The following is a 15,066-nucleotide window of genomic DNA, read 5'->3' on the forward strand; positions in this document are numbered from 1 at the left end:
AGAAGAAATAAACAAAATTGAGAAGAATAAAACAATAGCAAAAATCAACGAAACCAAGAGCTGGTTCTTTGAGAAAATAAACAAAATAGATAAGCCTCTAGCCAAACTTATTAAGAGAAAAAGAGAATCAACACAAATCAACATAATCAGAAATGAGAATGGAAAAATCATGACAGACTCCACAGAAATACAAAGAATTATTAAAGACTACTATGAAAACCTATATGCCAACAAGCTGGAAAACCTAGAAGAAATGGACAACTTCCTAGAAAAATACAACCTCCCAAGACTGACCAAGGAAGAAACACAAAAGTTAAACAAACCAATTACAAGCAAAGAAATTGAAACAGTAATCAAAAAACTACCCAAGAACAAAACCCCGGGGCCGGACGGATTTACCTCGGAATTTTATCAGACACACAGAGAAGACATAATACCCATTCTCCTTAAAGTGTTCCACAAAATAGAAGAAGAGGGAATACTCCCAAACTCATTCTATGAAGCCAACATCACCCTAATACCAAAACCAGGAAAAGACCCCACCAAAAAAGAAAATTACAGACCAATATCCCTGATGAATGTAGATGCAAAAATACTCAATAAAATATTAGCAAACAGAATTCAACAGTATATCAAAAGGATCATACACCATGACCAAGTGGGGTTCATCCCAGGGATGCAAGGATGGTACAACATTCGAAAATCCATCAACATCATCCACCACATCAACAAAAAGAAAGACAAAAACCACATGATCATCTCCATAGATGCTGAAAAAGCATTTGACAAAATTCAACATCCATTCATGATAAAAACTCTCAGCAAAATGGGAATAGAGGGCAAGTACCTCAACATAATAAAGGCCATATATGATAAACCCACAGCCAGCATTATACTGAACAGCAAGAAGCTGAAAGCATTTCCACTGAGATCGGGAACCAGACAGGGATGCCCACTCTCCCCACTGTTATTTAACATAGTACTGGAGGTCCTAGCCACGGCAATCAGACAAAACAAAGAAATACAAGGAATCCAGATTGGTAAAGAAGAAGTTAAACTGTCACTATTTGCAGATGATATGATACTGTACATAAAAAACCCTAAAGAATCCACTCCAAAACTACTAGAACTGATATCGGAATACAGCAAAGTTGCAGGATACAAAATTAACACACAGAAATCTGTAGCTTTCCTATACACTAACAACGAATCAATAGAAAGAGAAATCAGGAAAAAAATTCCATTCACCATTGCATCAAAAAGAATAAAATACCTAGGAATAAACCTAACCAAAGAAGTGAAAGACTTATACTCTGAAAACTACAAGTCACTCTTAAGAGAAATTAAAGGGGACACTAATAAATGGAAACTCATCCCATGCTCATGGCTAGGAAGAATTAATATCGTCAAAATGGCCATCCTGCCCAAAGCAATATACAGATTTGATGCAATCCCTCTCAAATTACCAGCAACATTCTTCAATGAATTGGAACAAATAATTCAAAAATTCATATGGAAACACCAAAGACCCCGAATAGCCAAAGCAATCCTGAAAAAGAAGAATAAAGTAGGGGGGATCTCACTCCCCAACTTCAAGCTCTACTACAAAGCCATAGTAATCAAGACAATTTGGTACTGGCACAAGAACAGAGCCACAGACCAGTGGAACAGATTAGAGACCCCAGAAATTAACCCAAACATATATGGTCAATTAATATTTGATAAAGGAGCCATGGACATACAATGGCAAAATGACAGTCTCTTCAACAGATGGTGCTGGCAAAACTGGACAGCTACATGTAGGAGAATGAAACTGGACCATTGTCTAACCCCATATACAAAGGTAAACTCAAAATGGATTAAAGAACTGAATGTAAGTCATGAAACCATTAAACTCTTGGAAAAAAACATAGGCAAAAACCTCTTAGACATAAACATGAGTGATCTCTTCTTGAACATATCTCCCCGGGCAAGGAAAACAACAGCAAAAATGAGCAAGTGGGACTACATTAAGCTGAAAAGCTTCTGTACAGCAAAAGACACCATCAATAGAACAAAAAGGAACCCTACAGTATGGGAGAATATATTTGAAAATGACAGATCCGATAAAGGCTTGACGTCCAGAATATATAAAGAGCTCACACGCCTCAACAAACAAAAAACAAATAACCCAATTAAAAAATGGGCAGAGGAACTGAAGAGACAGTTCTCCAAAAAAGAAATACAGATGGCCAAGAGACACATGAAAAGATGCTCCACATCGCTAATTATCAGAGAAATGCAAATTAAAACTACAATGAGGTATCACCTCACACCAGTAAGGATAGCTGCCATCCAAAAGACAAACAACAACAAATGTTGGCGAGGCTGTGGAGAAAGGGGAACCCTCCTACACTGCTGGTGGGAATGTAAATTAGTTCAACCATTGTGGAAAGCAGTATGGAGGTGCATCAAAATGCTCAAAACAGACCTACCATTTGACCCAGGAATTCCACTCCTAGGAATTTACCCTAAGAACGCAGCAATCAAGTTTGAGAAAGACAGATGCACTCCTATGTTTATCGCAGCACTATTTACAATAGCCAAGAATTGGAAGCAACCTAAATGTCCATCGGTAGATGAATGGATAAAGAAGATGTGGTACATATACACAATGGAATACTACTCAGCCATAAGAAGAGGGAAAATCCTACCATTTGCAGCAACATGGATGGAGCTGGAGAGTATTATGCTCAGTGAAATAAGCCAAGCGGAGAAAGAGAAATACCAAATGATTTCACTCATCTGAGGAGTATAAGAACAAAGGAAAAACTGAAGGAACAAAACAGCAGCGGAATTACAGAACCCAAAAATGGACTAACAGGTGCCAAAGGGAAAGGAACTGGGGAGGATGGGTGGGCAGGGAGGGATAAGGGGGGGGAAGAAGAAGGGGGGTATTAAGATTAGCATGCATGGGGGGGAGGGAACAAGGGGAGGGTGGGCTGCACAACACAGAGAGGACAAGTAGTGACTCTACAACATTTTGCTAAGCTGATGGACAGTAACCGTACTGTGGTTGTTAGGGGGGACCTGATATAGGGGAGAGCATAGTTAACATAGTATTCTTCATGTAAGTGTAGATTAAAAATTTAAAAAAAAAAAAAAAAAAAAAAAAGAAAGAAAGAAAGAAAGAAAAGGGGGATTACTCCTTAACAGGATAAAACTATTGGTAAATCAAAGATCAACGCATGCTTTAAATATCCTTAATGTTGATCACTTAAAGGGTGTCAGATGATCAGCTATGGAGGTACTCTTTTCTGATAATATTCCTTTCTCTTAATTTAAAAAAAAAAAAAAAGAAAAAAAAAGCAGTTACTGTGTGCTGACCTCCAATGAGTTCTGCACAGTGGTATAGAGGGCATGTCAAAGTGTGGGCAAAGGGTCTCTTTGTTTCTATGCAGAAGATCAAGGCCTAGCTTGGATACCCAGAAAATGAACTAAGATACGATATGAGGAGGAGCTTCCGGCATCAGCACTCTCTGGAGGACTTGTGCCGGGGGATGATCATCAAAAAGCCTCCACAGGGATCCGGATGATGCTGCGGTTGTGGCTGCATCCAGCCCACCGTCTCCTGGACTTGCCATAAGAATGAGGAGGGAGATGTCTAGGCTGGCATGTGCATACAGTGAGACAACGAATTTGACCGGATCTGTACTGTTGGAACTCAACCAGGAGTTGGGAGGGGTGCAAGTTGAAGCACCCCAAAATCTCATGACTATAGACTATCTATGGTTAAAAGAACATATGGGATGTGAACAGATCCCAGAAATGGGCTGCTTTAATTTGTCTGATGGTTCAAGTACAGTTGGACAATATCCATCATATCATAGATAAATTTTCACAAATGCCTAGGGTGCCTAACTGGTTTTCTTGGCTTCACTGGAGATGGATGGTAATTATAGATTTGCTTTGTTTATGTCACCGTATTCCTATTATGTTAATATGTGTGTGCAAATTAGTTAGTAGTTTAAAACCTATACATACTTAAGGTACTATACAAGAAGATATGTCAAAGAAATAATCAATCCTCCCAAGTTTCCTTCATATGCTACATCTATAGCTTTTCTTCTTCCTTCCTAATTACAACCCTTAAATAGAATTCGTGCCTCAGATCGAATTTACCGAGTATCATAATTCCTCCAGGTGGTAAAGATACCTCGAGACAAGTGCTGGGCATAGAAGCCACAGGGCATAAATCTGCAAAGAAGTAAAAAGCTAACCTTTGCAAACAATATGGCTTCTCTCTCACTTACCAACTTTACATTTCCCTGTATGGCCCCGGAAGATGACTGGTTAGCCAGAGACGGGTAAGATTCCTCAAGGGAGGAACAACCTAAGACAGGCACAGTCGCAGGGGGGCCATCAGGTGAGAATTTGGGGATCAACAGAGGTGAGGCTCAGAACCTCACCCCCCCTGCTTTGAGAGAAATCTTCTGCATCCGTGGATGTCTTGCTGCCCTTGTCTAGCCTGGATTAATACTTAGTCCATAGGCACACACCTGATCATCTGATCATCTACATTTGCCTTCTTACAGCACTAAACTATGTTTTCTACCTTTATCTTGCATCTACCTACCACTTCAGCATTTTATTAAAAATAATAATAATAATAATAATAATAGGAGAAATGTGGGATCAACATATAAATCAAGTACAAAAATCAAACGAATATTCATATTTGACCTGATTGTTTATAGGTCATATTGCATGATCAAAACCGAAAGTTTCTGTGATGACTGCCCTTGTACTGTTCACCATGTAAGAATTTATTCACTATGTAAGAATTCGTTCACCATGTAAGAACTTGTTCGTTATGCTTCAGAAGATTGGAGACTGACGAGAATTAGGCTTGAGATGGATTAATGATTGTACATTGAGCGTTGACCCCCCTATACTGAATTTTATTGTTGTTAACAACCATTTGACCAATAAAGTTGAGAGAGGCCCTCTCAAAAAAAATTAAAAAAAAAAAAAAAAAAAAAACAATGTATTGCCCTCACGTGTATAGTGAGCTCGCCAATCAGGGAGAGGTGAGAATCCTGGCCACAGGAACCTTCACTTTACCCACATATGCTAAAGCATCTTACAACTCATATGAGGATTTCGGACTTTATCCTAAGAGCAGCTGGCAGCCATTGCAAAAATCCCAGTGTGATAACATGTGACCACATGTCCTAGCATCCAGCCAGCCCTCCTGCTACCTCACCTGTGTTTGTCTCCTAGTACTTGGGTCCCTGGTTTAGTCTCTTGAACTCCTGTCTTGGTCTTTTGCCTAGTTGCCTGAAGAAAGGAGATCCTGCATTTCATTGGCCATTTGCCACCCCTTCCCTCATGTGTGGAGCCTTTTCTCAAGCAAGTGAGCTCATTTACCTACCTCTCCTTCTGACTCTGCCTGTTTTAAGACTCTCAGTCCCAAGGCTTGCCCTTTGTGCTCTTGTCCATGCACCATTATGACTGCCCCAGTGCTGTGTGATTGTACTACCACTCTATCACTCACTGTTGTTTCTTCATCCTGTCTATACCAGGTAAAGTCCACAACCACTAAGTGGTTGTCTTTCATGACCTGCAGCAGCTGCTTCAGAACGTGCTACTTGCCCAGAACTGATCCAGTCTAAAGGCTGGTCTCTTATCAAGTTCTGGTCATCCTACTGATGATGCAGGAAATCCACCTGACCCATTCACCTCTTTCATATGGCAGTTAAAGGCCCTTCCCTTTAGGATGAACCTGGTCTATACCAAGACTTAGCTGTGTGACCCTTGGGAGGTTAGTTCACCTCTGTGAGCTTGGTATCATTATCCTTATATGAAGATATTAACACACACTCCATGAGGCTGTTGTGAAGATGTAAAGAGAGAAAACACTCTTAAAATAGCACCTTGCACATAGTAGGAGCAAAATAAATATATATTCCTCTTCTTCCTCCTCTGAGAGTACATTATCTACTTAACATTTCTGGTTTTGATCCTTACAATGATTTCCTAAGAGTGGAGGATTAAAGGAGATTACACACATATAACACATAATAAACATGTATTAGCTATTAATTATCATCAATTAATCAGAATATCTTGATTGAGAGATTAACCGTGTCTTATTTTCTGGAATACAGGCTCATCATAAATGAATAAGAAGTAACCATCCATTTTGACTGTCTTTTTGTATATTCACACATACCACCCACAAAGTGCTGTTTATGACTTCCAGGGACTCTTCTCAACGCTTGATAAAGGCCAGCATCTCCTTTGGTTTCAAAGGCTGTCCTGCAACAGACTCCATCTGGGGAGGTTAGCAGAATGGTTGTATTGCACAAATCCATGGGTACTATTCTCATCTTGATCTAGAAGAATGGCATTTTGTGCAGTAGTTGGTAGTGATGATGGCTGTCACTCACTGACTTGTGTCCCAAGAATTCATGTGTTAAAGTTCTAGCCCCCAGTACTTTGGAATGTGACTGTATTTGAAGATGAGGCTTTAAGAGGCAATTCAATTAGAATGAGGCTGTTACGGTGGGCACTAATCCAATCTGACTGGTGTCTTTATGAGGAGAAGAAATTTGGACACACACAGAATGCTGGCAATGTGTGTATACAGAGGAAAGACCTTGTGAGGACACAGCAAGAAGCTGGCCATCTACAGGCCAAGGAGAGAAGCCCCCGAAAAAAAATCTGCCAACACCTCGATCTTGGACTGCTAGCCTCCAGAACTAGAATTTCTGTTGTTCAAGTTATCCAGTGTGTACTATTTGTTATGGCAGCCCTAGCAAACGAATGCAGTTGCCCACTGAAGAATTAGGCTGCAGTCACTGTGGAGGTAGGTGGAGAGAGCTGGCCACTAGAATCAGAAGAGAGATGACATAGTGGCTTGGATTTCCTGAGAATGAGGCTGAACCTTGCTTCCCTGCAGGGAACTGGGATTTGATGCAACTGTTGGCCTGGATGCCTTTGGAAATGGACACATGGTGTGTGGCCTGGAGTGAAGTATCCAGGCCACCTTGTGAAGGCCCTGAGGTCTTCTGAGTGACCTCAGTATGTCCCTATGTAGGAGAAGCATACAGGATTCCTGCACAACAGAGTTGGAAGATGGCGGTCAATAGAGACCAAGGACCAGGTCTCCTCATTTTCCTGGGACCATATGTGTACAGGATGAATGCAGTGCTCAGGAGAAGGTTGGAGGGAACTCTGAGTGTGATCCTGCTATAATAACTCAGAAACATACAATTTAAAAAGAAAGAAATGTAACATTTAGAAATGTGTATAGCATCTGTATACTGTGGAGTAAACTAATATCCCTTATATATAAGTAGGCAGAATGGCTAGGAAGTCATTGTATTAGGAACATGTTTATCTTCACTTCTGTTCTATCCCTCGTACTAGCACAGCACCTGGCACCAGGTATGCGCTCAGTATTTGTTGAATGAAAAAAAAAATGGATTACTCATCTGTTATTTTCTTCTCTTCATATATGCACAGAGGCCCAGAGTGGTAAAAGAGACCTAGCCAAGGCCACAGTGATCTTTAGTCATTGGTAGGATGCAAGGTGTATTAGTCAGTTTGGGCTTCTAAAACAAAGTATCTTAAACTGATGACTTAACTAACATTTATTTCTCATTGTTCTGGAGGCTGAGAACTCCAAGATCAAGGTGCCAGCAGTTCAGTTCTTGGTAAGGGCCCTCTTGGTTTACAGAAGGCTGTCTCCTTGTTGAGTCTTCACATGGAGGAGAGTGAAAACTCTAGCCTCTTCCTTTTCTTATAAGGACACTACTCCCATTTTGGGAGTTCCACCTCATGACCTCACCTAAAGCTAATTACGTTCCAAAGATCTCACCTCTAAATGCCCTTATATTGGATTATAGGATTTCAAGATTTTAATTTTGGGGGGGCAGAGGGGGTGGGGAGGGAACACATTTAAGCTACAATACAAGGCAAGAATGAGAACATCTGCCTTCCATTCCAGTGCTCTGCTCAAAGCCTATGTAGATATTCAACGTTTTTTCTCCAGAAGCATCTGGTTCAGGATTCTGCTTAGGCCAGACCAAACGAGGGGCAAAATGATCTACTATGATAAATCCTCTTTCCTTCTTTCCCCATGCAAAGGGAATTTGCCATCTGTGATCATCAAGCTGACAACATCAATCTGGATGTTCATTAATGACACTGACCTAAATCTGTCACACTGAAAGGAACCCTTCATAGAAGCTGGGATGTGCTGCCATATAATAGCTTTATTGTACATGAATTCTCTAATAAGCTGATTAAAACTTTTTTGAAGTTTTAATGTGTACTTTTTAGACATATGGTAAGATGCAAAGTGAATCAAACATCAAAATGAGTGTAGAAAGCAGGAGCCCTATTATAATAGGAGATGTTCATGCATGGATTGTGGCACATTTCTCACAGTTGCCGGAGCAAAGGTCGGGCATTAAATGATGGTATCCTCATTTAAACCTTTCCTTTTTGTCTTTTTTAAACTAAATAATTTATTTAAATCAAAACAAAAACAAAGCAGTTTACCCATTTCTCCCACCCCCTGCCCTGCCTGTGGCAACTAGTAATATCTTCTCTGTTATCTATGAGTTTGATTTTGTTTTATTTTTAGATTCCACATATAAGAGAGATCATATGATATCTTTCTCTGAATTATTTCACTTAGCATAATGCCTTCAAGGTCCATCCAATTTGTCACAAATGATAGGATTTTATTCTTTTTTATGGATGAGTAATATTCCACCATATATAAACACTGCAATTTCTTTATACATTTATTCATCCATGGACATTCTTGTTGTTCCATATCTTGGAAATTGTAAATAATGTTTCAGTGAACATGGGGGTGCATATATATTTTTGAGTTAGTGTTCTTGTTTTCTTCAGAAAAATACCAAAACATAGAATTTCTAGATCCCAACATAGTTCCTTTTTTCATTTTTTGAGGAACCTCCATACTGTTTTCTGTAGTGGCTGCACCAATTTACACTTAAACTCACAGTGCACAAGTGTTCCCTTTTTTCCACATCTTTGCCAAAACTCACTGTACAGTCTTTCTAATGGTTGTGAGGTGTTATCTCACTGTGGTTTGATTTGCATTCCCCTGATGATTAATCATGTTGAGCACCTTTTCATGTACCTTTGGCCATCTGTATGTCTTCTCTGGAAAAATGTCTCTTCAGATCTGCGCACTATTTAATCAAATTTTGTTTGTTCTGCTATTGGTTTGTAAGAGTTCTTTATTTCAGATATTGGCCCCTTATTGGATATCATTTGTAAATATCTTCCATACGTTGCCTTTTCTTTTTATTGATTGTTTCCTTTATTGTGCAGAAGCTTTTTAATATGATGTAGTCACACTTATTTTCTTTTGTTGCTTTTGATTTTGGTGTCAGTTTAAAATAATCATTGCTAAGACCTATATCAAAGTGCTTACCACCTATGTTTTCTTCTAGGAGTTTTATGGTTTCAGGTCTTAATTGAAGTCTTTAGTCCATTTTGAGTTAATTTTTGTGTATGTTGTAAGATAGTGGTTGAGTTTCATTCTTTTGCATGTAGTTATTCCGTTTTCCCTGAATTATTCATGGGCTATTTGTTGTAAATTAATTGATCACATGGTGAGCATTTATTTCTGGGCTCTATATTCTGTTCCATTGATCTATGTCTCTGTTTTTATGCCAATGCCTTTCTGTTTTAATTACTATAGCTTTTTTATATAGTTTGTAATAAATATAGCTTTGTAATATGTAAATATAGGGAGTGTGATACTCCAACTTTGTTCTTTCTTAAGATAGCTTTGGATATTTGGATTTTCTTGTGTTGTTCTATAAAAATTTAGGATTATTTGTTCTATTTACTTGAAAAATGCCATTGCAATTTTGATAGGTATTGCACTGAATCTGTAAATTGCTTTGGTACTATGGACAATTTAATAATATTAATTCTTCCAGTCCATGAGCATAAAATGTCTTTCCGTTTATTTGTGTCTCCAATTTCTTTCATTATTGTCTTGTAGTTTCAATATTCAGGTCTTTCATCTTCTTGGGTACATTTATTCATACTATTTTATTGTTTTTGTTATAGTGCCCATTTATTAGTTCTAACAGATTTTTTATGGAGTCTAGGATTGTGTATAAATAATATCATGTCATGTGCAAATAGTGACAGTTTTATTTCTTCTTTCACAATTTGCATGCCTTTTATTTATTTTTCCTGCCTAATTACTATGGGTAGGACTTCCAATACCATGTTGAATAAAAGTGGCAAGAGTGGACACCTTTGTGTTGTTCCTGATCTTATAGGAAAAGTTTTCAACTTTTCACCATTAAGTGTGATATTATATGTGGGCATGCCATATTTGGCCTTTATTATTTCAAGATACATGTCCTCTATATCTACTTTGTTGAGAGTTTTTTCATAAACAGGTGTTGAATTTTGTCAAGTGCCTTTTCTGCACCTATTGAGATGATCATATGAATTTTAGCCTTCATTCTGTTAATGTATCACATTAACTGACTTGTGGACATTGAATCCTCCTTGCACCTCTGAATTAATTCCTCTTGATCCTCAGTTTGTTTTGATGCCAGTCAACACGTGAGGTATAAAGTCATAGGTAAGAAGCGGGCCTCCATAGGATGGATTGACTTCTAACTGTGCCCCTTGAAGTAGAATCATTTTGTTACCTAAATGCCTGAGGGTTCATATTGATAATTTACCAAAAGATTCTGAAAAAAAGTTAGCCATAGCCATCCTCATTTTACAGGAGAGGAAACTGTGTCTTAGAAAATGCCTTTGGCTCTGGGACTTTAGAAGAGCAGGATTCACATCAGCTCTGTCTAACACCCAAGCTCATGTTTTTGAGAGAATTCCTTCTTCACTTAGCAATATTAAGCACCTACTGAGTATCACTGAACTCTGATGCTTTGCTGCTTCAAAAGGAAATGGTGGATTCCCCCCACAATCAGAAAATTTTTGCAATATATTGTAGGGTAACAGTCTTCTAGTTGAAATATAGACTGTTTATCAGTACTTTCCTATTATATTAAGAAGCCTAACCTTATAGATGAGTACAGTACTTTACGGTGGATTATTATGCAAGAAAGTATTAACTTAGCTGAACTGGGTAGTTCAAACCATGCATATTTCCAAAAAAGCTCTGTCCTCAAGATGGGCTTTCAGCCAGCTCTTCAGAAATGAGCTCTGAGCCATTGGAGTATCTGCCTAATAAGTGTGTTTTGTGTAACTAGGTTCTTGGGTCATGCTGTACCAGCCTGACCATATAGTTCATACTGATAAATATGATTGAGGGTGAATGCATTTTTGCTCTGAGGACCTGGAGTCACAGGAGCTGAGGTCAATCACTGTGCATGCCTACACAACTGATCCCCAATAAAAATCCTGGACACCAAGCTTGGGTGAGCTTCTGTAAGTGGCAACACTTTACACATGTTGTCACATACCATTGCCAGGAGAATTAAAGGTATCTATGCAACTCCACAGGGAGTGGATACCTGGAAGCTTATATTTGGTTTTTTGGACTTCACCCTATATACCTTTCCCCTTTACCAATTTTAATCTGTATTCCTTTGCTATAATAAACTGAAAAGATGAGTATAACAATTTCTAAGTCCTGTGAGTTCTTCCAGTGAATCACTGAGCCTCAGGGTGGTCTTGGGGAACCCTGAAATAATCATCCATTTTTGCACACATCATTGTCTCTCACACTTTAGAGAGCAACTGCATTGGCAATTATCCATTGCAAGGATGGAGAATCCTAGGTTCTATAGGGTCAAGTGAGTTCCTTGATATTGTTTTAGGGACCCAATATCACCTACATTCTAAAGCAGTGGAGATTGAGAATGGTTAATCAGATGAAAAATCTAAGTATCACCTGTCACACTGTTGAAGGAGAGATTGGAAGATGTGGTTCAGATGTGTACCACAATGGGCTTCCTGATATTACAGCACAGAATTACAAATAAGCCCACCCAATCACAGTGCTGGACAGCCAGAGGCCGGTCTCCCTGAAAATAAAGCTTCGTCTACAGTCTTTGCCATGGCAGGAGAAGAACAGTGACATACTTGCAAGAAAGCAGATCCCACAGAAGAAAGGTCACTTGCTTTCCTAAACATAACCATTAGAATGCTTCACTTTCATGTGAGGAGTAAGTGGGGAGGTGGAGAGCGGCCTGGAGCATGCTTCTCATTAATGGATGTCCTTCTGCTTGGAATCAGAGGAAAGGAAGTTTCCTCCATGTTGCAGGAAGTAGGTGATGCTACCAGGACCAGAATTCCCAGTGGTCACAGAGCCTAGGACACATCCTCTGACCCCATTCTACATTGACTTTATGGCAAACACTATGCATTATTGTTGACCTCCAGCTCTCAAGTTCTCAATGGTGTAAGCCACCACAGATAATTAAAATACAAAAAGCCCTAAGTAACCTTCATTGAATTTAATGAACACATACTATTTCAGGAAAACAGCTCCCCTCTCTCAGACCCAGTACCATTTCCCAAAGCCCATACCTAATACTTAGGCACAAACCTTTCAATTGTGCTCAAACTGATTCACATCATATCAGAATGCAGCCAGATATTCAGACCTGGCCCTGCCACTCATCTCTCTGCCCTTTTACAGACAAAACAACTGTTCTGACATGAAGAGGTTATGTGTCTCTGGTTCATTCTGTCATCTGTTCATTAAATGAACATACTTGAGGCATTAGCTATGTGTCAGATGCTATTCTATTTTCTGAAGATACAACAATTAAGTCTTTACCCCAGAGAGTTTATCTCAGTTTTAGTAAGTGGGGCATGCTCACAAATAACACAAATATATATCCCAAGAACAATGACAGAAGCATTTGCAGGATAGAATCAAGGTATAGATGAGGAGTGGTCCATATCTAGACCAACCATCTCTTACCTGCGTTGCAAAAACATGTACTCTTGCTCTGCCTTCCTGTTAACTCCCCTTTTTCTTATCAACTTTCACTTGCCTTTTTTTGCCCCATTCCCCAATTATTCCCAATATTCACTTGAGATTTGGCTACTGTCCTCAGTATCCTGATGCTCCACTGAACACCAGCATGAATACCATTCAGATTTGGGCTGGCCTGCCTTGCAGCTCGTCTTACTGTCTTTCGCTATGAGGCTCTTGCTTACAGAACGGAGATTTTTCCTCCCGAAATCTAGAGCCTGTGGGTTACTACCTATGGTGAGCCTGTGCCCTGCAGTGACTTGTCCAGTCTGAAACACAATCCACTCACCTTCTGGTTGTGAGGCAAGATTTAAAGACTTAAAGGTGTCTCATTGATTTCTTAACGTATGCTCAGAGCTGGTGTTTTGTTGTTGCATATTTTAATTGTTACCGCTTTGTTCTTGCATCCCAAGGTGATTTTGCTAGGAGGAACACATGCTTGAAGAAAGTGGATTAAACACAGGCAAATCTCATTAATTCAGACTCCACTAATTCAGGCCAGACTGACACATAACTTTGTGTTATCTAGAAGGAGAAAGATTTTCTACATAAATTAACAGTGGAAATAAGATAGCAGGGAGATGAGGTTTCACTTGTTTAAAAGCCACTGTTCCCAAACATCTTCAGGGATTCCAGAAGGGCCATCAACATACAAACAATTTCCTTTGTGTTTGTTCATTAAAGCTAAAGATTTGCTCGTCAAAGAATAATTTCCTATTTGGAAAATGTTTCCTTTAGTTTGTTAGTCTATCAAGTTGGAAAACAATAAGGCTGTACAGCTTTCTAAAATATTCACCAAATCCACCCCGCTCCATGGTGCTAAATATATATTATAGACATTTTGTAACCACACATAAATATATGTGTGCATGCATTAAAAATATAATGGAAACATCTTAAAATACAGGGGCATATTTATGGTTGGTAGGATTAAAGGTGATTTTTGTTTTCTATTTCATATGTATAAGCATTTTCTGTAATGAACTCTTATTATCATCAACATGAAAATATGAAAAGCAAAATCATCAACATTTTCTAATATTTAACAGATTCTTTTCCCCCAAATATTCTATATGGAATGAGGTTAAGTCATACCCAGCACTTATGAATAAAAAGACTTGGTGAGTAGAGTAAGAAGCTAGCTTACCTCAAGGTCAAAATTTATCTTCATGCCCCCCTTAGTGGGGGCAACTTTGTCCTGAAATCAGTTTAGAATAAGAAGTGAGCCAAGACAGCTTCTTATCGTGTGGCAGCAATCATTTATTATTTTCTGGATAATAAATATTGGGCAGATGGTGCTAGGCGAGGAAGACCAGTCAAAGCTGTCTTGTGGTGCTCTCCAGGGCTCACTGGTGTCATGGTCAAACGGAGACAGCTCAGTGGCCACAGGCCTGCTTAACGCCTTGTAAGCCATAACCAGGGCTAACTACCTTCAATAAAACTCCGCCAACTACTACTGGTCACCATTACAATTATTGCAGCTGTGTTGAGCAGTTCATTTGTGCCAGGTAATTTTCCGTGCATTTTCTGGACAAAATTTATTATTGTTATTATTATTTTGCTATAAATAATCATAGACGGATGGCTCAGGGATATCAAGTACGTTGCCCAGTTTCCTACAGCTGACACATGACAGAGGTAATATTTAAACCGAGTCAGCGAACACAAGCCCCTGCCCTGGACACCGTGCCGCACAGTCTGCCACAGGCCTAAATGCCAGAGTGCATTCTCATTGTCTCAAGTATCTGCCTCGCAGTACAGTGGAAACCCTAAAGGGCCCTTAGCATTTGCTGGTCATTCTTGAATTTCAACGTTTGATTCTTGAGCTAAACATGGGTTTGCATTGACCAGATAACACCCCTTGAGACTGGTATATATATATTTGCAGGCTCACAGAAAAGTACATCACAGAAAAAGAGTACTGAGCTAGCTGTCAAGTATTTCGAATTTCGAGCCCTGTGTGTGCTACTAACTAAATGTATGATCCAGAGTTTTGTGCTTCATCTTCTAAACCTCAGTTTTCTGCCAAATGGTTAACATACACAGCTGATGAGGAGAAT

The sequence above is a fragment of the Manis javanica genome, chromosome 2, assembly GCF_040802235.1.
Source record: "Manis javanica isolate MJ-LG chromosome 2, MJ_LKY, whole genome shotgun sequence".
Lineage (NCBI taxonomy): Eukaryota > Metazoa > Chordata > Mammalia > Pholidota > Manidae > Manis > Manis javanica.